Genomic DNA, 24783 nt, shown 5'->3' on the forward strand with positions numbered 1-24783 from the left:
CTCCGCGACCAAAGAGAACTGGTGAGTTATTTAAAAAGCGGACAGAGCTGAACAGAGGATTTTATTTTTTGATTTTATTTGGACTTTAATTTTAAAGATTTTTTTTATTTTTTTTATTTTTCTTTTGTTGAGAGGGAAAGTAAAATGGCGATTGGCAGTTTTCTCTTTTTTTAAGGGAACGGAACGGACTTGGTTACTTAATTACTTCTTTTTTATAATGATTTTTTGAAGGAGGATTTGGGTTTTAGGAGGATTATTTTCCCTCTGTTTAATTTTTTTTTATTTTTCTAAGGGATTTTTTTTTGTATTTTTTAAGAAGGAGGAAAGAAGAAATAAATTTTAAAAAAAAAGATGGCTTCAAAGCGCCAAGTAACTTCTACAGTACCTAAGGTGGCTTCTTCTCCTGCGATATTACCAGCACAACAACCTAAAGCCACACCACCATCTTCTCCTTTGCAACCAATAACGGTAAAAGACTTGCAAAATATAATGGGAAATGTTATATCTTAAATTAGAGGTGAAGTGAAAGAGCTTTTAGTGGAGAATAATAGTATTTTGAGGCAAGATATAGTTTTGGCTTTAAAAGGACTTGCTTCTGTGGTTGAAAAATTGGACTTTCATGTTGAAGAAGTTGCAGATAAAGTGGAGGTGTTGGGAGGAAAAATTTGAAGGAATGGAAAAAAAGGTGGAAATTTCACAAGATGAAATTGTTATGTCTCAATATAGAGAGATGGAATTTGCTTTAAGAATTAGGGGTTTGAGAGAGAATATGCAACAAGACTTGAGAGAAATGGTAGTAAATGATTTTGCTGTGATTCTGGACAGAGAAAAAGAGGAAATATCCAGAGAAATTGAAAAAATATTCAGAGTCAACTCTTGGGTTGCAAAGCAAAGAAACCTGCCAAGAGATGTGGTAATTTACTTTGGGAAAAGATCTCTGCATAATGAAATCATACAAGCTTTTTATAATAAGAGGTTTCAGATTGCTGCACAAGATGTTATAATTTTAAAGGAGATCCCATCTAAAATTTTAAGAAAAAGAAAAGAGTTTGCTTTTTTAGCAGATGAACTTAAAAAGAGGCAGATGCCATTTAGATGGGATATTCCGATTGGAATAGTGGTGAGCCATGCGGGGACGTTATAGACTTAATACTGTTTCTAAAGCAAAGGAGTTTTATACTTCGGTCTTGGGAGCACGCTCATCACCACCTATAATGTTTAAAGCTTTGGATGGGAAGGAGGTAGAACAGCAGTCTGAAGAAGCTGTATTGATGAAAGCTGGAAAACCACAGGCTGAGTGGTTTCAACAAGCTGAGATGAAAGAGCAGAGAATGACTCGAGCTGCACATAAATGTAAGGAAGAGGAACAACAGAAGAAAGAGGTTAAAGAAGTTTCACAAGAATTTGTTTCTGAGCCTGTGGGAGGAGCAAGACCTAAGAGATCTTCGGTGCAATCCTCAATGGCAGATCTTCAAGCAGTCTTCTCTAGGCTATTGGATGATGGAGATGGTAAAGTTTCTGACATGGAATGTTAATGGCCTTAATTCCCCTCAGAAGAGAAAGAAAATATTTCACTATTGAAGCAACATAATAATGACATTATTTGCAGGAAACGCATATTATTTCTAAGGATCAAAAATATTTAGCTAATGCTCGATTGGGATCTCATTTTGTATCCTTTGTTCTTGGGAAAAAAGGGGGTGTAGTTATCTATGTTAAGCAAAATTTATCAGTTTGTTTAGTAGATTCTGATCCTCAAGGGAGATATGTAATGATTGAAGTGGGATTGTATGGCAAGAAAATACTTATAGTAGGTTTGTATGCACCAAATCAACAACAGGAACAATTTTATAGGTTGTTACATCAAAAATTGACTTTATTGAATTATAGATCTGTTATATTAATGGGAGATTGGAATGGAGTTTTAGACACATATAGAGATAAAAAAGGATTTTCTACTTCTTTTAAACAGGCCAAATTACCTAAGGCCTTTTTTGATTTGAAAGAGGACTGGGAGTTGCGAGATTATTGGCGAGAACATAATATGGAAGAGAGAGACTTCACCTTTTTTTCGGATAGACATCAATCCTTTTCAAGAATTGACCTTTTTTTATTACAACGGACTTATATTTTAGGGTAAAGAATGCAAAGATATTTCCAAGGACATTGACAGATCACAGCCCAGTGTGGATGGAACTGGCTATTGAAAAAGAGGAGAGGAGATCTTGGAGGTTGAATGAAAATTTATTTAGACAAGAAATGAATGTTCAGAAACTTAAAGAGTATTTAAAGGAATATTTTGTTTTAAATATGCATAAGGGAACTTCAATGGCAATGGTATGGGATGCAAGTAAAGCTTATATGCGTGGGGTTTTGATACAAATGAATAAGGCTTATAGACAGAAACAGGTGCAAAAATGTAAGGAGTTGGAAGATGAGATTAAATTAAAAGAAAAAGTTTTAATTTCGAATCCTACAGATGAGAAGGTTGATTATTTTAATGTTAAACTTAATTACAGTGGCAAGGTTGTTAATAGGGCAATATTGGAAGAAGGAATCTTTGCCTACTTTGCAGGAATGTTTTTTTAAAGTTTCTTACTTAGCTGAAAGCAAAAATTTCGGCTTTTTTGAAAGATCAATCGCAAGAGAAGTACCTCTTGGTGTGGAAAAGATGGATAAATTTTATACAATATAAGTATGATATAAGAAAATACCATTTAGCTTTTGAATAATTTATATTTAAAGTTTAAGATATTATTTAGAAGTGTACAATAGTTTTGTTTTTTTATTTTTTTATTTTTTTATTTTTTTTCTTTTCTTCTTTTTCTCTTTCTGTTTTTTATATATAATGGAGTTAAAGTATTTAATAATTTGTTTACTGAATGTAATTATATTTGTTTGAGGTTTATTTGGGTTTAAAAGTTTTTTCTTTTAAGTTCTAGTTAACCCTGTATTCAGCTCTGGGAAGAATGGGGGAGGGTTTTGGGGTGAGTTGGGAGGGATTGGGAAAGGTGTTTTTATTGTAAAATTGTAAAAATTTATAATAATAATAAAAAAAAGAGCTATCTGAGGTCCATTTTTTAAAAAAAAAAATTTTTAAAGGAAAAAAATAGTACAGGATGTCAGAAACCACAAAGACCACAAAGATGTGACTAGGCATTTATATAAATGCTTATCTTAGTCCAATATTGGACATAATAAGCTTCACATCCAAACCATTTTCACCTGACCTGCCTTCAAACAGATACTGGAATCAATTTCATTGGAGCAAAAATCCTACTTCTATTCCAAGTACATCATTACCAAAATCCACGTGTCTTCTTCCACAGATTTTAAATAAAATAACTTCCCTCTCTGTCTCTCCCCCCCACCATACAAATATATAATTCACATATCTACATGCATTACTTTATTTCCACTAGTGGTTTGTTTTTTTTAAAAAAAATCCTTCAAGGAAGTTGTTCCATAAGAATAGTTCTGAGAATTTAAATTACCGTACTCCATAATCAGTAAACCTACATGCACAAGTATAGTATAATAATACTCAAGCATTCAAAGATTATTCTAACTGGCTATATATTTATAGCATTATGCTAGAACTACATTTCAGAAACTCTTTAGAGCAGGGATTCTGATGATAAAAAAATTATTAATGATAAATAATGCATATTCAGACACCAGAATACTGGAAGTTCCATTAACTGGTGCAGAGGCGCAGGCAGTTCTTGGGGCCCAAAGAATGGCCCCTTGTAACACCACTGCTCTGCGAGTTGCATTGGCTATCAGTCTGCTTTCAGGTGCAATTCAACGGGTTGGTAATCACCTTTAAAGCCCTTCATGGCATAGATCCAGGCTACATGTCAGTAGAGAAGGCATGCTATGGGCCCAGTTGGATTGATTATGCCAATGGGTGGAGTCAGAACATCACAGTGGAGATGGTTGATTGATTAACAACAGATCCCACCTCCCCCCATTCTACCCCCCACCTTCCCCATTTTTAATTGAATCATAACTTTTTGCTTGTTTTAACTTATTTATGTTTTTCATGTATTTATATTTATATTTTATTATTGTAAACTGCCCAGAATTATCTTGTGGTAAGATGGACAGTCAATTAATTTTATAAATAAATAAAATAAATGTTAATTAATTAATTAAAACATAATTAATGTTTTAAATAAATAAAACATTAAATATCTATGAGGGAGAGAAAATAATCATTGCAGATGCTTTCAGATACCTGTACAGGGACACAGGAAGAACACAACACAACAGTAAAAAACTATTCTTAAACAAACTCAGCGAAGTTCCTGATATACAAACACTATTGAAAATGTGAATCTCAAAGAAAAGTTGACTTTTCTTCATTTGAGAAAATGCCAAGAAAAGGAAGTAAGGCGATAAATAGCTTCTGCAGTGTGAGCACTGCTAATACATGAGGCATTATTTTAGAATGTTTCTGGATGAGCAGTGGAAGGGAAAAAAGTCATTCAGATAAAATGTAGATCCTGCTACATTTGGCTAGTTAATATTAGCCTCACTTTGAATGATTGCATTGTCTTTTATATTGCACTGACCTTCTAGATCAGTGGTTCCCAACCTTTTCTATACCCCGCACTGCTAGAACGCTTTTGATATATTCTCGCACCCCTTACAAAAGTTCGAAATAATGGCAACGATTTATGCATATACACTATAATTTTGAAACTTCTAAACCCAAATTTTTGCACATCCTGGAATATCATCTCGCATCCCTGGTTGGGAATCCCTGTTCTAGATAGTTCAGGTGGTGCAAAATAAGACTCTCCCTTTTCCAAGTTAATAGATACTTGGCCATTTTCCTAAGGACCTTGGAAGTCTATGTAACAGTTCTGTCTAGTTTGGGTATCACTGACTGCCACCTTGCCAAATGTAGACCTTAACATTCCAAGGAATTGAGATGATTAATCATTATTAATCTTTAAAACACTAGATAACTATTAATTGCTCCATAATTATCCAGCTGGCTCTTATAGTTTTCATTAGAAGCTCTTTTCCAGATCCCTAGCCAAGTTATGACGGTTGAGTAGTTATCAAGGACATGACAAACTTGTAGTGAACTTGTTATGGAATGCCTTTCTTGAAATGTTTTATCTTTTACATATGTTACAGTCTCATGTATCAAGAGAATAACTTTATTTACTATACACTCCCAATGATGAAGATGAACTTTAAAATCCAGTTCCAAGGGCAAGATACTGAAAGCAGAATCCACTTTGCATTGCTGCTCTGTTAACATCTATTTTTGCACCTTAAAAGACTTAGAACACACATTCACCCTCTTTTATAGTTCTAGATGGACAGAACTCAGCTAACAAATACATTTAGACTTTCATTAATAGAAGACCAGAAAGACTAGGTTAGGGAGGACTAGGTAGTCATGGAGAAAATCTGTGTGGCTGTTAAGAGTCAACAACTACTTGACAGCATATAATCAATCAATCAACTATAGTTTAATAGTTTTACATTCAAAGTTCCACACGAATATTTTTAAAACCAGACAAAAAAGTTGATATACTTAAATATTTCTAGCTTATAGAGAATTTTAATTTTAAAATACAAAACAACATGAATTTTTTGTAAAAATTCTATAATCATTGAATAAAAGGCATCCATAGCTGTTATTTCAATATTTCAAAATTAAGTCTTCTTAGTTTTAAAATGAAGAAAATACCAATTCAGTTTGGTGAATTTAATCTTAACACCTACAGTATTTCTAATAATGCACTTAAAATTATATATCTATATTTGTTTAAAGGATGTCAGTTTTTTCTTACTTGTTTAAATTTGATTTATTATTGGAATCAATATACTGTAGTGACAAAAATGTTGGACTAAGACTGGAGAGACCCAGTTATTACCCATCCTCAGACAGAGATTAAGCAAAGCGAAATATATGGGCTGATTGGCTGTGATTAGCAACCCTGGGCGGGAGATGAGTCAGTATAATGAAGGCCCTCACTTAAAGCAAGAGACAAATAAGGAGGGAGACAAACTGACATCCTAGTGCACAGGTCAGCAACCTGCGGCTCTGAAGCCACATGCGGCTCTTTGACCCTTCCCCTGCAGCTCCCAGCCTCCTCTGCCATTTGCAGAGAGAGACAGAGAGTGGCACTTGCGCTTCACTTCGCTTCCTCTCTCTCTCTCTCTCTCTCTCTCTCTCTCTCTGTGTGTGTGTGTGTGTGTGTGTGTGTGTGTGTGTGTGTGTAAAAAAGAGAGTGGCCTCACCCTGTTCAATGAGCCGACAAGCTTACTGGGCGGGGCTCCTGCCTTGGCTGCGTCTCTGCAGGAAGCAGGAAACAGGAAGCAGGAAAGGCAGGAGAGAGCTAGCTAGCCCAGCTATGCTGGCTCAGGAATTCTGAGAGTTGAAGTCCATGAATCATAAAAGAGCCGAGGTTGCCTACCCTTGAGCTTGTTAGAGAACAGCTTGAAGCCAGCTTGCCAGGTGAGCAGAAGATTGGAGAGAGGGAGAGAGGGGGGGGGGAGAAAGAGAGAGAGAGAAAGAAGGAGAGAGAGAAAGAGAAAGAAAGAGAGTAGGGGAAGAGGACTGGCAGATCAAGGGCAGAAAGAGAGAGAGGGGGGGAGAGAGACAGAGAGAGACAGAGAGAGAGAGAGAGACCCTTTTGACATCTAAAATGAAGATAACACTGCATATATCCTTTTTTACGTTCCTAGTGCATGCAGTGATCTCTAGAATGACATGATAAAATATAGGGAAAATTGATGATGAGTGAGTGAGATATCTGAGGAATGGTCACTTGAATCAAATTGCCAAGAAGCAGACCACATATGAATGGTTTGTTGAAAGTATCTTGAGAAGATCAATAGGAGGGACCAGGGAGCTACTAAGTGGAATGGCTTTGGATTTTGCCCCATCAGAGTTGGTGATGCATCATCTTTACGTTCAGTGTTCCATGCTTGGTTTTTGTGGCATTCTTTTCCCAATATAAAAAATATGGGTCAGTGAGAGCCAGCTTGGTTTATCAATTGAGGCACCAGGCTAGAAACTAGGAGACCATGAGTTCTACTCCTGCCTTAGTCATGAAAGCCAGCTGGATAACCTTGGGCAGTCACTTTCTCCCAGCCTAACTCATCTCACAGGTTGTTGTTGTGGGAAAAATAGGAGGAAGGTGTGTTGGATATGTTTACTGCCTTGAATTATTTGTAAAACTAATTTAAAAAGTGGGAGATAAATAAAATATATGATCTTATTCTTCTATGAAAGATCCTTGTGTAAGGAATCACAAAACTAAGAATGCATCTATTTTGGTAGCCCATGCATTCTCTTATATCTCTCTTCTGAATATTATACTATTATATTATACCCCTTAGCTGAGGGAGATGTGGTCTGGAGGAATCCTCAATGGCGGTGAGATGGAAAGTTCCATGAGGTCGGCAAACCACGGGCGTCTCGGCCAGTGTGGAACAATCAAGATGACCTCCGCCTGCTTCTGAAGCAGCTTGTGGACGGTTGCCAGAATCAGTGGGAGGGGAGGGAATGCATACAGCAACCCCCTGGGCCACTTGCTGCGAAGAGCATCCCTTCCCTCTGCCCCTGGGGACGGAAACTTGGTGAAGTACCTGGGCAGTTGAGAGTTGTTCGGGGAGGCAAAGAGGTCCAACTGGGATTGGCTGAATCTGTCCGAGATCTCCCTGAACAGAGCTGGGTTCAGGCGCCACTCTGAGTGGTCCACCGTAGACCTGCTCAGGGAGTCCGCTTGATGGTTCACCACCCCCGATATATGCTCTGCCTTGATCGAGCCTAGATTGGTCTCTGCCTAAGAGTTCAGACTGTGGGCTTCGAGCATAAGGACTTGGATCGGGTCCCTCCCTGCCTGTTTACATGCACCTTTGCTGCCATGTTGTCCGTCAATACGTGCTGTCCCGCTACTGTGGTGGAAAAGTGTGGAGTGCCAGTGAATGGCCCTGAGTTCTAGCTAGTTTATACTGTGGCTCAAGTCCGAACGGGACCATTGACCCTGGGCTAGATGTGTCTGGAGGTGAGCGCCCCAGCCAAACAGGCTGGCGTCTGTGGTCAAGGTGAGCCTGGCAGGCTCCTTGAAGAGGGATCCCTTGGCCATTGCTGGTGAGGTCCACCATAGGAGGGATGACAGTGTCTGGCCTGGGACTCTCACCCTCCTGGTGGAAGAGCTCATGTTCCACTTCTGAAGGGGAGAAGGAACCACTGGAGTTCTCTGGAATGCAGTCTGCCCAAGGAACGATCCCCATATAGGAGACCATCTTTCCCAGCAGTTGTGACAGTTGGACTAGGGGAACCACCCTCTCTCTCCGAACCCGGTGAATAAGGGTCCTGATGCTGTTCCAGCATTCCTGGGAAAGGAAGACCTCGCACAGATTTGAGTCTATGACCGCCCCCAGGTGGAGGAGGCACGTTGACGGGACCGTGTGACTCTTCTGGAAATTCACAGAGAATCCGTTAACTTGAAGAGTCCTGATGGTGATGTCCAGGTCCGACTGGGTCAAATGGAAGGAGTAGGATTGGATAAGGATATCGTCCAGATAGCATTGCACGCGCACTGGGATCATTCTCAGATGGGCGACTAATACTGCTAAGATGTTCGTGAACATCCGTGGGGCCAAGGAAAGGCCAAACGGGAGTGCCTTGTATTGGAAATGCCAGTGCGCGTAACAAAACCGGAGGAATCTGCGGTGTTTGGGAAGGATTAGGACATGAAGGTAAGCTTCTGTTAGGTCTATGGAGGACAGGAAATCCCCCCTCCTGATGCTGGCCAGGATGGACTTGAGAGTCTGCATCTTGAACCGTTTGTAGGCCAAGAAGTAGTTTAGTCCTTTCAAGTCCAATATGGCCCTCCAACCCCCCAAGGCCTTCGGTACCACGAACAGAATGGAGTAAAACCTCTGTCCCTTCTGTTCTGTGGGCACTGGTTCTATGGCCTCTATCTCCAGTAGGTGGGAGATGGACATGAGTCTTGCCTTGGTGGGGTTCCTTGTGTTGGGGCACGCTAGGAAGCATCCTGGAGGGATGGACAAGAACCAGGGTGAGGCCGTGTCAGATGGTGTCTATCACCCATGAGTCTGTGGTGGTGGCCTCCCAAGTGTTGCTGAATAGGGATAGTCGACCCCCTATGGGAGAGGTCTCCCTGGAGCCACTTGCCCCATCTGTAAGGGTGGCCTCCGGAGCCCTGAAAGGGCCGTTTGGTCTGGTACTGGGGCCTGGTTCTGGGGTACTGGCGGTCCTGCTGGCGATCCTGCCTGGGGGGAAAGGACTGAGAGTTACAGGACCAATCCCAGGACGGTCCAGCCCAAAAGGGCTGTCTCCAGGCCCAAGCGGCCCCGGCCCGAAAGGACTGCCTCCGGAATTCTTGTTGTGGCCTTCTGTCCGCTCTTCTAGAGGGATGTGCAAGAACCTTGCACTTGTCCTTCCCCTCTATCAGATATGGTTCGAGGACAGGACCAAAAAGGTGCGTGCCGCTATAGAGAGCGGTTGCCAGGCGCCACTTGGACTTCAGGTTGGCCCGCCACTGTTTTAACCAGAGAAGTCTGCGGGACGAGACAGTGACCACAATAGATCTGGCAGAGTACCTGGCAGAGTGGAGCGATGCGTCTGCCACGTATTCAGACGCTGTGACTAATTTGCCCAATGTCTGGTGAGCTCGCACCTGGTCAGGGGGAATAAGTGCCTGGAGCTCGTGGAGTCACATGATGGATGACCTGGTGAAGAAGGATGATGATATCGCCGCTCTTATCGCCCATGCTGAGGCTTGGTGCGCTCTACGAAGGGAAAATTCAAATCTCTTTTCCTCTGCTTTCAAGGCCTCTGCCATGTCTCCTGGTATGGTGGAGGAAGAAAACAAGGAGGTTAGGGGAGTGGCACCTCCAGGAGGGAAGAGAAGAAGGAAGAGACATTGAAAAGCTTTTTCTCAGTCCCGCTGGGAGTGGGGAGAGTACCCAGGGAAGACCATTGCTTTTCCACCATGCTGTGGAAGAAAGGCGGGCAGGGAATGTTTCTCTTCGACCACCAGCTCTGAGAACAGAGGGTTCAAGTCCTGGGGGGTGGTGGCCACTGGCTTAGGCTCCTGTTCAAGAGTGATGTTGGCCGAAGAACAGGCCTTCAGGAGCAGTGACCTGAATGGAGAGGGGTCAAATAGGCCAGATGCCACGGATGGATCTGGAGCTGCTTCCTCGTCCTCTGACATGGGCATGTCCTCAGTTTCGAAGTCCACAGAGTCATCCTCTCCTACTTGGGAGGATGTGTCCGAATTGCCTGAACTGGAAAACAGGGCGGTTCCTGTCTGAGGCAGCAATGCCGGGGGAGGCGGGGGCATCTGTAAGGGCCGTTGACCCATGGAGGAGGCCATGTATTGTGCAAAGGCCTGGTGCATAAAGGCCTAAAATTGGTCCGGCCACATCCCCTGCTGGTCTATTGGGTGGATGCCAGCTACCGTAGGAGTATAAGTGGCTTCCAGGCCTTGTTGTGTTGTGGGGGAGGGGGAAATTCCCCGAATGTTTGCAAGAGAGGGGATAGGGGGACCAACCTTTCCAGTTTCCCCCTGAGGAGACCATGCCCTAGGGGCATCATGGGGAGGTGCGAATTGAAGCTCAAATGGTGAGCAGTCCAGTGGGATGGGGGAAACCACTTCTGCTCCACTGGAGGTGAGCCTTTGAGCTCTGAAGAACTCCTTCTCCAGTGCCTGATGTCTCCTCAATGCCTCTCTCTCAGCAGCTTTGGAGGGCTTCTTAGTGGACGAGGCCTTTGCCTTAGATTTTTTTCTTCCCCCCGCTTCCAAATCAGAAGATCTGCGCTTTTTTTCTGCGGGGGGGCAGAAGAGCCCTGCGATGGCTGAGGAGTTGCACTGTCTGCCATTGCCACCTGGATATTCCAGGCAGGAAATGTCCGGGGGGGGGGGAATGAACACAGATCTGGTTGTCAGAGAGGGAAACCCCATGCTCTGAGCAACAGCAATGGCTGCAGCCAGATAGTCACCTAGAACTATCTGTTAGGCCCTGCGGCACAGCGCCACGTGGCTAAATGGGACAGATGGAGTCTAACAAAATTCCCCTTCTTGTAATGGATGTTGAATGTCAATGACCAAAGGCTAAGGCCCTGCAGGTAAATGTACTTTAAATAAATTTCCTCTGGCCCAGTGCTTGAGCCTTGAAGGCTCTGTGATGCCTTTGGAAGGCCTGCTGTCCTGTCAGAAAGGCCAAAGGCCTGCCAATTATTTGAGACGGGTCAAGATTCAAAATGGCGGCTGCACCACTGATTTTGGCCTGATAAGCACATTGGGCAGAGAGAAGTTGCTCCTGGATGAGTAGGATGCAATGAAATATGCCCCCCAAGCCATGCCTGTCACAGCAATATAAAGTGAGAGAGTCTGGATCCAATATATAGAAGCCTGAAACGTTGAGGCTGAGGCTTCGTGAGGCTCTCAAAATGGCAGCCCTGCCAAAATTAACGGCTGTTTGTGAAGCAGCCAGGCCTTCCCTGCCCTGGGAACCCTGAGGGGAGCTTGCTGACTGTTTTTAAAGTTTTTTCCTCTCCCTCTGAGACTGAAAACGAGGGACTTGCGGTTTCGCTCGTTGCGCAACCTCCACTGCGATCCGGATCGTTGTTTGGAGTTTTAGAGGCCTTGCGGTGATAGCGCGCTCTGGCGAGGCTGCCCGGTCTCCCAAGGCTCCGCAGGGAATCGCCCGGCTGAGGCTAACCCCCGTGCCTCCTGGAAGGGTCCGATGTTACTGGAGTCCTGTGAGTCCGAGGGTGGAGATCGGCTTGGGTGGAGCCTGCAGGCTTGCTGGAGCCGAGGCTGCAGTCAGCTACAAGCTAACTCAATCAATTTGGAGCCAAATTATCCAGTCGGAATTAAGGTTGGAATTTGGAATTAATTATTAATTATTCAATTATTTAACCTAATCTAATATTCAGAGGAGTCAAGAACAATTGCGTCCTGCTGAGCTAAGACTAAGTCAAAAACTGGGTAAAGTCCAGCCCCGAAGGAGGCGTGGCAGATTTCTGACTTAGTCTCAACTGAGCAGGAAGGCTGAGATTACCCACCAGTGGATTCTACACTCATCATGCTGGAGAACTCTCATTTCCTCTTTCTTATTTATGGAAATACAAAATTCATCAGAGAATATCTGAACTCAAACCAATGAAACAGGAGAATAATAGAAACTTAGTAACAAATATAAATAATTAATGATTACAAATGAAACAGGTTTAAAATTCTATATAGAGCCACAAAAGAATTAGTTACTCATGATCTCTTGGGACATTTAATCTAGGAAATATCAGCTAAAATAGGTCAAAACACAAATATGGCACAGACTCTTTTCATTCTGCCTTTCTAATTTTGATAAATGGCACATTATAATTATGCAACTATATAAACCATAAACAAAACAATTTGAGACAATCAAATTGATAGGGAAACCTTTTGCAATGAAGTTGACCTGAATAGAATAAATAATACATTTGCTTTTATGAAAATCTATAAACCTTCACATATATTATTTTACATCTCTCACATTAAACTTTTATAATTTAAGTAAAACTAAAGATTGTAACAAAATCTTATCATTTGGGTTCCATTAAATCCCTTACTAACAAAATATCTTAATGTACAACGGAAAATCAGAAATTCTTCTTCCGTTCCCTTGGTCTGATTCTCTAATCTGAAGCCAGGAAAATATTATTTCATAAAACTGTAGAAGTTTTAAGTCTTGCACCACAGGAGCTAAGATGAATGGGGGAGGGAAGAAGTGCTAGCTCATTGTCTAGAGCCAAGAGATCTGTATGTGGTCAAGTTAGAAATCAAGTTTAATTTTGCTCTCATGGGTTTTAGAAAGAGCAAATGCCAGGATTTGCTTTAATTAGGATTACTAAAAATAACTTGTCTATACAAGGAACATTCTACAAAGAGTTCTGCCAGATCAAAAGCTGGTTAAATAATAAAATAACAGTATTGTGTAATTAGAATACAGTATTAGCTTTTCTGAGTAAACTCATATTGGTCAATTTTTAGGAGACAGTGTACTAACTGAGGACCCCAACCATTCTGGCACCAGGGACCAGTTTTGTGAAAGATAATTTTTTCCTTGGACTGATGGGGGGGGGATGGTTTTCCATGCAATCTAGATCCCATTCATGCATAGATGAAGCTTTGATTGCTCACTGCTTGTGCAGCTCAGTACCTAACAGGCTACAGAGTGGTACCAGTCCACGGCGTGGGGGCTGGGTACCCCTGCCGTAACTCATCACATATCAAAAGCCATCTTAATGTCCTTAAAGCATGTGCATGCATCTTAGAGCGGTCACATTGTTGTTACTACCATAATTAAAGATGACAGTATGCAATCTCCACTCATATTTAGATTTTCAGCAAAAACAAAAGAACTATTGAAAACTTGACTGTATGGCTGACAACATTAAAATGATGTAGCAATATTTATTTTTAGATTTGTTTCACCACATAGAATTATCTAGTCCTCATTTGATAATTGCTTTTAATGATTATTCACAGTTACAATGTTGATGAAAAAGTAATTTTACATCCAATCCTCACATTTATGACTTTCACAGGTCTGGAAAGCTGAAGTAAGATACTAAACACAGTCTCTGTTTCACTTAGCAACCACTTCACTTCGGTGCAAACTGCTGTCATTTACCAATTGTGGTTGCTAAACGAGGACTACCTGTAAGACCCACTACCAATCTTTGCTATTCATAATGTATATTATAACAGGCAATACAATTAGATAAAAATTTTATTACACCCATTGTTGGAGCTCATCGGGCCACAACCAGAACCCCACATCATTAATATTTTTTACATATGGGGTTATGAGTTTAGTTTGCTTCTTTTTTTAAATGGGAATCCAGTTAGCTTCAGAAAAGCAAAAGCACCAGGACCACCAGTTTTAGCTCTAATAGAACTGTGAAATGTAAAATTTTCATCTGATCACATCACAAGCACATTTGATGTAAAAGTAACATGATCATAAGCACCAAGGGTAGGTTGTTCTTGAAAATTATGCTTAGCTTGCCAAATGCCTGCCAACCACATTTAACACGTCATTCAATTTCCTTTATTGTATCACCTTCCATTGAGATTCTTTGGTCTACTACGTCTAGTTCTTCTCCAGATATAATTTTTTTCTTTCTTTGGTGAATTTATTAAACATAATCTGGATCTTTTTTCAGGTTTATTTTTAAGCCAAATGGTTTTTCTGCTTTGTGTGGCTCTTGTATGTATCTTTGTGAAGAGAAATGTTTTCAATCAGTATGTGCTACCTGCTCTAACATATGCCGGAGAAACATGGACACTAACCTCACAATCAATACAAAAGCTACAAGTGGCGCAAAGAGCCATGGAAAGATACATGCTCTGCATTACAAGACAAGATAGAAAGACCTGGACGTGGATTAGAGAACAAACAAAAGTATATGATACCATCAAGAAGAATAAAAGAATTGCAATGGAAATGGGCTGGTCACATAGCAAGAAGAACTGATGGCAGGTACACCAAGGCAGTCATAGAATAGATCCCACTTGATAGAAAGCGTCCACAAAAGAGACCTAAAACAAGGCGGCTCAATGACATCAGCAAGTATTGTGGGCCCAGTTGGCAAAAGAAAGTTCAGGACCATATTGGTTGGAAACATGCGGAAAAGGCCTTCATCCTGTAATGGATAGACAATGGCTAAAATGACGATGATGATGAAGCAGCACCAAGGATCCCTTAAGACAAAAATGTAACCATATGAAACATATAGATGACCAGTTGTGCTCCAGAAATTCTGGAGGCTGAAGTGTGTTATCTCACTGCTCAAAGATTACCCTCTCCTGATTTAACACAAACAGTGAATTCTGTATCCTTCCATGTACTGCAACACTAACTCCCAGTAGTCTCAGCTAGCATGATCAGTGGGGTGAGGAGACAATGGAAAATAGAATTCAGTAATATCTAGGGCCATATTCCTGTGTTAGAATTAGTTTTGATTAATATAATTTACTTGGGATATCTTTTCTATTCATATCCAAATAAAAATTTTAAAATGCAGACTTGTTTTATAGAAAACCATTTCAATTTATCCAATACAAGTAGTCCTTGACTTACAAGAATTTGTAAGAATTTGCCATTTGAAGTTACAATGGCACTGAAAAAAATGACCTATGATAATTTTTTTTCACTTTTACAATCATTGCAGGATACACATGGTCAGGTGATCAAAATTCTGATGCTTGACAACTGGCATGCATTTATGACAGTTGCAGTGTCCTGGGATCATGATCACCTTTTGCAATCTTCTAACATGCAGGGTCAATGGGGAAGCCAAATCACTTAACAACCGTGTTACTAAACAACTGCAGTGATTCATTTAATAATTGTGGCAATAAAAGTCATAAAATGAGGTAAAACTCAACTGTCTTGCTTAGCAACAGAAATTTTGGCTCAATTGTGGTCATAAATCAAGGACTACCTGTATATAAATCAGGTCAAAAGGTCTCCTTAGTCTTTATCTAGCCTCTGAAGCAGTCACATAACTTAAATGTGATTTTAGCCTATCTATAATATAACCTGCTATTTAGACTAATAACACAATTCTATCCACAATTGGATACTTTATAGAAATAAAACATACTGACAGTAAGATGCATTGAATGTAATAGATGTACTTCGAAGTATATATGTATAAAATTGTATTATCAAATCATATAATACTGTAATTTCCTGGTCTTTCCCAAAATAGAATTCATATTTTTTTTAATTTGTAACAAGTAAAAAAAAGTCATATTCAACCAGTCAGTTAAAAATAATACAATTGAATCTTAATAAGAAAAGCATAAATAAGTGATCTTGAACATATCAAAGACATATAGAGAAGCCTTTCCATTCTATCATCTTTTTACTTTTTGATTTTCTTCTAAAACAGAAATTGTGGCTAGCATGAACTCTAAATCAAATATTGGGTACCTCTGAAACAGCTGTAAGAACCTGTGTATGTAATAGTAATCTGGAATATATCACAGTTGTTTTCTGTCTAATCAGTTTCTTAAATAATATTTGAGCTCAAAATCCTGTAGATTTAGGAGCTGGATGAATAGTAAAATCCCAGAAGTTTCTCTTACAGATTTGTTCCCTAATAATAATTAAAAAAAACATGATGATTTAGAAGGAAGAAATGTTGCCAAGCCTTTTGCAGCTGGACCTTGTTCAAAATATCAGCTTAGCAACAAGTTAAAACCTAACACTTCAGGCTATTGTCAATAATGAAATTATGAACTATTCAAGCACTGGTAATTTTCCTTCTACCTGGATGGTTGTTGTTTTTTCAAATACAGCAAAACGGTTGCTGCTGGGACATATGTATAAAACAGTTGAGAGGGGCAATGTCATTATTTTAAACCAGGAAAAGGCAACAGTGGGTCAAATAACTTAAGAACCCCTGATCTAGAAAAAGTACAGTTCTATTACTTAATATTAACATTTTGCAAATTATTTTACAAAACAGAATATCATTTTAAAGTCCAGTAACAATAGATATATTTAAACATACCATAAGATATTCTTCACTGCATGCTCTTTAAGCAATAGTCAATTCATGTAATTATTTTTGGTATCTTATTTTTTTTCTGGAAATCTGGACAAGGTGTCTGTCTTCTCTTAGCTGTAGGAAATGATTGTGGAAATAATGGAAATCATCTAAGCATTCCACACATGCCTGGAGTATGATTTAATAAATTGTGTACATGTTGAAAAGAGATGGGAGGTACAGTACATATAATGAACACCACACACTTCTACTTTGGTACATTTTTGGCTGACATACTTCCTGTCTGTTTTTAAGTCCCTGGCAAATTTACCTTAGTTTAACAATATATTAAAACAGTAAATATTGGGTTATCCTGTTAGCCACTCAAATAAAATAAAAATAAAATTCTACATTAATTCATACAGGAAATATTAATGAAATTATAAAATATTTAAATATGCATTTGGTAGATCAAAGAATAAAATAGATTCCTTACAAAGCAGTAGCTTAGGTTACATGGACATTACTTCTTCCTAGAGCTAATAATATATATTGTTTTTGGGCCTTATTTTCAAGACAGAGTTTAATTTCCAAATCTGATTTCATAAATATTCTTGGTTTTAGGATTACATACTGAGCATATTTTATAAATTCACATATTCTGTGGAAACAGTCAGAAGCCTCATCCTCAGATTATTATTCAATTGAATAGGAATTATGTTAACATTGTATTGTTCTTCCGGCTAGTCTGCTTCAGTTATTATTGTCCATTTATGAAGAAATACAAAATTTTTATGTGGGAGCTTTATGTAAATACTTCTACATACAGAACATATAATTTGGGCAACATACTAGAAAGACATTATTAGATTTTAAAATATACATCTTGCCCTTCCTCTAGAACTAAAACAAAACACATAGGAATATATCAAATGAAAATACAGCATGGGAAGACTTTTCCTATTACCTCTTTTCCACAGTATGACAATGTTCCAGCTATTGTCCTGTTATGTAAAATAATGTGGGAATTTACACACACACACACACACACACACAGAGAGAGAGAGAGAGAGAGAGAGAGAGAGAGAGAGAGAGAGAGAGAGAGAGAGAGAGAGAGACTGGTCCATAATCCAGTAGCATAATCCAGGGGTATAGGACAACTAACCACAGCCTGATCAGTGTAGCCACTAGATTGCCACAGCCAAGTTGCCTCTGCCAACTCACTGTAGGACAACCCCAGATGGCCAACTCGCCACGGGGACAACTAGGTGTAGTGGCTGGAGGGAAAGCTGGGCAGGCAACTGAGCAAGTTGATGAGCAGAGCTCAGAGGGATGGTGGCAGCAGGAGGCTTCCCATTTTCACACCAGCCACCACTGCTGCCACCATGCTGTGCTCTGGGCTGAAGAGCTTTGGGCACGGAAGTGGCGGTAGACAGGAGGGAGGGGCAGGCAGCAGGGAGGCAGTGGCTGGAAGCGTCCCATGTTCACAAACCCTGCTGCCACCATCTCTGCCACTGCGCTGAGCTCCAGGCAAAAGAAACCAGGGACAGGCATCAAGGGCAGCCAGGAGCATCCCATTTTCACATCCCCCATCGTTGCTGCCACACCAAGCTCTGGGCCAAAGAGGCCAGGGACAGCGATGGCAGTAGGGGTGTGAAAGTGGGAAGACCCCGGCTGCCCCTGCTGTCTACCACCGCCACTACTCTGCACTTTGCCCACCCCTTCTCTTGCCTGTGCCCAGCTCTCCCTCTGAGCACCTGCAGCAAGTTGTCCCCACGGCAAGATGACTGTGTGTTGTCATGCCACAACTATGCGGCAATGAGTTGGTAGAGGCGGCGAGGTGAGCTGGCCACAGAGAGTTGTCCCATTCCAAATGTCATGGCCCCAAAATTTGCTATTCCTAGAAGACGTGAAGAAATATTCCACTGTAATGAGGCAGAAACAAGCAGGTATTTTTAAAGAAGATCGAGCATAATGTCATTTTAGCTGAAATACAAAACTCATATTTTGATGGTCTTCAAAAAATTACTAATGTTTCAGATATTTTAATTGTTTCATTTTTTTAGAAAAAAATATTGCTTTTGGATTTTGTCAGACAAGCAACTCAGAAGAAAATTGGTACCTAATAAAAAGTTACAATCATTTGTCTCATATTTAATAACTTGCTCATTTAGTGACCAGTTATTTTGTCTAAATTTTATGTCTAATAATTGGCTGCTTACTATGATTCGTGAAGTGGTCGTCTGTATACCTACATGAATAGATTTCCAGCATGTATGCAGTCAGCATTGGAGCATTCTAAAAATTAAAGTGTGTTGCATTTTGCAAGCTCATAAGGTACATGTGTCTAAATGGCTTTAAATTCCTTGAGGCTACTGTATGAGGTAGACCCATGTAAATGCATGAACAAGTACTTAAAGAACATAGCTGTAGCTGAGCAATTTGTTATTTTAATCAAGATCTTTCTCAATCACACATATGGGTAGTTAGCAAACTACATTTACCATCAACACAATTTTGAAGAAAGAATAGCCCATCTAAACACTGCACATGATCTAGTATTGGCATCAAGGTAGTAATAACAAAAAAAAGTCTAGCTCTGGTATCAAGGTAGTAATGACAAATAAAAGTCAGCAGCTGCAACTTGATGGCTTCTCAAAATATGTTAGGGAGTTAAAATGCCTTGTAACACTGAAGCTAATACAGTCAAGCCCACCTCAAAAGCACTCATAAAAGATGAAGTGGTGAAAATGTTTGACTTGATAAGAAATATCCTGGAAAGGAGCAAACATATCTAAAAGCTAAATAAAGGGAAAGTGAAAAAGAACTGAGGGAAAGACTAATAATCTTCAGACATATATGGCGGGTATTAATATAAGAGTACACAAAACTGAGCTTTTTTCAATTTCTAAAATGTCCTAATGATGTCTGCTCAGATGCTGCAAACTCAGATGTGATGTACAGAAATCACACTAAAGCAACAACTACCAAAACTCTGACTTGATAAGCTAGAATTCTTTTGAATTTGGAAGATTTGAACTCTTATCTGCTTCCAAGCCCAATGTACAGGTAATCCTCAACTTACAATTGAGCCCAAAATTTCTGTTGTTAAATGAGACATTTGTTAAGTGAGTTTTGCCCATTTTACGACCTTTTTTGCCACAGTTGTTAAGTGAATCACTGCAGTTGATAAATTAGTAACATAGTTAAGTGAATTTGGCTTCCTCATTCATTTTGCTTGTAAAAAGGTTGCAAAACGTGATCACATGACTTTGGGATACAGCAACAGTCATAAATATAAGTCAGTTGCCAAAGCATCTGAATTTTGATCACATGATCATGGGGATGCTACAAAGGTTGTAAATGTGAAAAACAGTCATAAGTCACTTTTTTCAGTGCCGTGGTAACTTTGAACAGTCACTAAATGAACAGTTGTAAGTTGAGTACTACTTGTAATAAGCTAGAGTTTATCCTTAAAACCCTAATGGTTTGAAATCTATGATTATAGAATAAGCATCTTCTCATATCTCCCCACTTGTATCTTAAATTGTTTTGCATAAATCTCTTTGTGAGTACTTTATTTGGAGAAATTTATAATTTATTAAAGACTCCAATAGTAATTTTATACTCCATAATGAGACTCAGTTTGTCCTGACATACTGGAGTGTTGGGGGGGTGGGTTGTATCAGTTCAAAACTCCAAGCATTTCAGACGTGATCCTACTTATATGGCTATGATCTACCTGATTGCCTTGATTCTGTTTTTTGTTTGTTTGTCTGTTTTGTGCCCTCAAGTCAGTGTTGAATTCTGGCAACTGCTTAGACAAGTTCCTGCAGTTTTCTTGGCAACATTTCAGAAGTGGTTTGCCATTGCTTTCTTCCTAGGGCTAATAAAAAGAGACTGACTCAAGGTAACCCAGCTGGCTTTGGGCTAGGACTAGAACTAAAAGGTCTTCATTATTAGCCTACTGCCTTAACTACTACACAAAATTGTCTATATTCCATTATGTCTGTTGTTTTCATTTATATTTTTATTTGTGAGAACAAGCACTATTCACACATTTCTCATTATCAGTGCTCCAATTATGTCTGCTCACATGCTGGAAACTCCAAGACGAGAAGTCAAACTCAACTTGAGGGAGTTTTTATCTTTCAAAAAAGTTACTATGCAAATTATTAGACAGGATTTTTCAACAAATACTTCCAACCCTGTTTCACCTCAGCATTCCTTTTTCATAATTTCTAATGCATTTTTCTCACTTCATATCCAATTCTTTTTCAGAGATGTACATGTTCAATACCCATCCAAATTGTGTACAGATCAAGCAACTTTATTGTCTCCTAAATTTATCTTTTCAATTACATCTGCAATGCAAATAACATTTATAGAATATTTTAAAAAGTCAAGGGTTCAAAAAAAAAATCCAAATTTACTGTTATAGAAAAAAAATTGTCTAGGATAGTGGTGGTGAACCTATGGCAAGCGTGCCAGAGGCGGCACTCGGCGCTCTCTCTGTGGGCATACGTGCTGTTGCCCCAGCCTCACCTCCCCCCAAAACCCCCTCACCAGCAGCCCCCCTGAAGGAAAGTTGCCCAGAGCACAGAGCAGCGCAGCCAAGGACATAGCAGCCAGGCAGCATAGACAAGACTCTACCCTCATGCCCCATCATGCACAATTAATGCTGCAGGGCGCAGGCAGAGGGCATGGCCACCATAGCACTGCTGGGCTGCCTGGGCGATCTGCGGCGGGCCCTGGAGGCAGTGAGTGGCCCTGCAGGCAGGTGGGGTGGGGGAAGGGGTGGGGGCGGGGCAGGGGGTGGAGTGGGGGCAGGGCCAGTTTTTGGGCACTCGGTTTCTAAAAGGTTCACCATCACTGGTTCAGGAAGATTAAATATTAAAAAGGGAGATTAAAAATAGCAACAGAAACACACTGGTACTAATAAAATCTCTAAATGTTAGAAGTAGATTCACAAAACACCTAATATATTTCTGAACTTTTAAATGGCAAGCCACTAGTTAAAAAAGTTTAATTTATGAAATTTATTCTTATATGTCTGTCAAAGGAACATCAAAACAAAATGCAATATTTCAAAACTAACACTGATTCTGTGGGTGCAAAGTTTAAACCAAGAACATTATCTCCAACAACTTAAAGTACAAAAGGAGGGGCTAAGTAGGGAAAAAGACCCAGAAATACTTGTTTTTGTCATTCTTAATTTTTTTCACCGCCAGCAGATAATTCAGTTGAAAATGTGAATCAGAATATTCTTAATAATTTAGTACTGATATTATATTGGCATATTGATACAAGTGTTGTATAAATGTGATGGTTTATGATCACAGGTTTCAACCTGTTTCTTGATATCTAGTACATAACACAAATATCCTTTCCACTGATCCACATGAGAACAAATAATACAGTGAGGAACATCCCTGAAGACATTGCAAGGAATTACAAACCACTGGATAAGATCTAGATAGGAGCACAAGTGATATTGAGGGACAGGCCTAAGAAGAGAGAGAAAAATCCTGGCATGAATTACTAGCGGTATCAATGGTGTCAATATGATCAGGCTCAATTCTTACATTCTTCTTGAGATGGAAAACTCCAGAGAAAGGTTTGATTGATTGACTGATTTTACATAATTCAATTCCCCTCCCAAAATCAAAAAGACTTTTGACTGTGGCTTACATATAGTAGTAGTAGTAGTAGTAGTAGTAGTAGTAGTGGTGGTGGTGGTGTCCTCGTAGTAGTAGTAGTAGTAGTAGTAGTAGTAGTAGTAACAATAACAACAACAACAGCAACAATAACAACAACTCTTCTTTTCCCTATGAGTACTATCTTTTCCTCAATTTCAGGTCCTCATCAGAGACCTGGAAGTTTGAGAGTTCTGTGCAATACCTTAGCACTATACTCTTCCAAACAGAGAGTTCTGATGTTGTTCCTGCAATCTATTGGAACCACTCTCCCAGGTGAGAAGTCACAGCCCTGAGTGCTCCTATAACCATTTGGCTCACTTTGGCCTTTAATTTCCACAAGCTTTCTAATTCCTTTTCAGGTCCTGGTACTTCTCCAACTTCTCATACTCCTTCTTCCTGATGTTGCTGTCACCTGGCAATGCTACATCTATCACTACTGCTGTTTTTTTTTATCTGTTTACTCTCACGATGTGTGGTTGACTGCCCAGTACCTGCCTGTCAGTCTGGATCTCTGTTATTCTCCACGATTATCTATGGAATCTCCCATATGGACTTGAAAAGGTCTAGATGGGAAAATCCACAGATGCCCTAGCCTAGCCCATACACTCTGCAGATGTCCCTGTACATAATGCTAGCTACTTTGTTATGCTGTTCAGTGTATGCTGTTCTTGCCTGCATGTAATATCACTCCATTAGGTGTTGGACTGTCTCTAAGGCCTCTCTGCACTTTTTGTACTTTGGGTCCTGTCTAATGTTGTAGACTCTGCTTCTATGCCTCTGATGCTTAGTGCCTGTTCTTGTGCTGTTATGATCAGTGCCTTAATGTTGTCTTTCAGTCCAGTCCTTTCTAGCCATTGGTAGGATTTCTCAATGTCTATCAGTTGATGGTACATCCCATGTAGGGTCTTGCTTGCCATGGCACTTCCTCTGCTTGATCCTCCTCCCATGTCTGCTGCTGCCTCAGACACAGGCTGGACAGCATAGTGGTTAGAGTATCACCCTTTGACAAGGGAAACCAGAGTTTGAATACCAACTGATGTATATCTTAACAGTAGGGGTCAAAGATCCCCTAACCCCCTAATGCAGTGGTTCTCAACCTGTGGGTCGGGACCCCATTTGGGGTCGAATGACCATTTCACGGGGGTCGCCAAACCATGCTGTCCGCCATTTTTTTCGCTTTTCCCTAACTGTCCTACTCCCTCTTATTGGTGGCCACACCCACTTGGGGGTCACCACAACATGGGGAACTGTATTATGGGGTCACGGCATTAGAAAGGTTGAGGATCACTGCCCTAATGCTTCTCCTGCCAACCTTGAATATGAGAATGATGTGAACTAAGAGAGTCATGCTGGCTTGGACATCACCCGGATTAACAAGATCCTGCATCAGATGTTAAGGAACCAGGACAATCTGATGATAAGTGGGCTACTGTAACAAACCATACATGAATGAGACAAGAGAACCTGGAATTCATGGGATGCAAGCAATAAAAATAACAGTGAAAATATGGTATGATCAGATCAGATGATTCTCCTAAAAAAATCATCTGTAGTAACTCTCAAAATATCAACAAAGAAGGGTATCTGTTCTCTACAAGGATGCTATTGTACAGGGTTGACATTGCCTCCAAAAACCAGCACTTTTTTACTTAAGCCCCCTCCCAACCCTTCTGAAAATGTGGGATTGATAACAGTTTCTCCTGTTTGATCTTATTATTGGGTGGGTAATAATTGGAACAGACAATTCTGAAAATATGTGGGCCATTATATTTTAGATCAATTGTAGTTTCCAAATAATCTTTAAGAACAATCCCAAATACAAGGCATTACAGTTATCCAACTAGGAATTGATAAAGGCATGAAACTGTGGCATACAACTGATACATCAAATAGAACCTGATTGAGTCCTCTCTGCTCACAGCTTCCAACTGCTATTTCATCAGGAACTGAAGTTGTAAGCCTCCTCTCTGATGGGTAATATTTCCTGTCAAAGACCACTTCTGGCAACAAAGAACCTTAATATACCAACAGCAACTCCAGATTACCAGGATTCAGTTTTATTCTCTTCTTTCTTCTCTCAACTCGGACAACCTCCAGACACGAGGAAAGGACACTGATAGCATCTCCCTCGCAGCTTACAAAAAGAGTAGGGGAGAGAGGAATGGGCCCTACAGCATCCCACTCAGAAGCCATCGATCTCTCTTCATCAATGACCACAAACTGGAACCAACTACTGAGAAGGAAGTGGAATCACAGTAAACCAATTCCTCCGATCTCCAATCTCTGTACATAGTCCAGTAAGATACCATAGTCAATGCTATCAAGAGCTACTGAGAACTCCAACAAGATTAGAAGGGTGCATTATCTCAACTGGGCCTTGACAAAGGTCATCTAAGACCACTTGTATCTCTATTCCAAACCCAGGCCTGAATCCTGACTGAAAAGAGTCCAAATTTGTTTCCTCTAGGGTACTGTGAAGTTGTTCCACCATCACCAGTCCAATAACTTCCCAACAAGGAGGAGACTGGA

The 24783-nt window shown here is 40.3% G+C and overlaps 1 protein-coding gene across 10 annotated transcripts in view; it reads right to left on the minus strand.

Moving 5' to 3' along the window:
* The window catches only part of CNNM2 (cyclin and CBS domain divalent metal cation transport mediator 2), a 121861-nt gene that overhangs the window by 82367 nt on the left and 14711 nt on the right, over positions 1-24783 (minus strand). Inside the window, exon 4 of one of the 10 annotated variants that reach the window (XR_005558915.1) lies at positions 16674-16690. The exons of the other annotated variants lie outside the window; for them this stretch is intronic. The gene's annotated coding sequence lies outside the window, so the exon portion shown is untranslated. Of the gene's footprint in view, positions 1-16673; positions 16691-24783 lie in introns of those variants that run through there. 10 annotated transcript variants of the gene reach the window in all.

The sequence above is a fragment of the Crotalus tigris genome, unplaced genomic scaffold (genome assembly GCF_016545835.1).
Source record: "Crotalus tigris isolate CLP2741 ecotype Arizona unplaced genomic scaffold, ASM1654583v1 scf7180000019328.220996217465:2438092, whole genome shotgun sequence".
Classification (NCBI taxonomy): domain Eukaryota; kingdom Metazoa; phylum Chordata; class Lepidosauria; order Squamata; family Viperidae; genus Crotalus; species Crotalus tigris.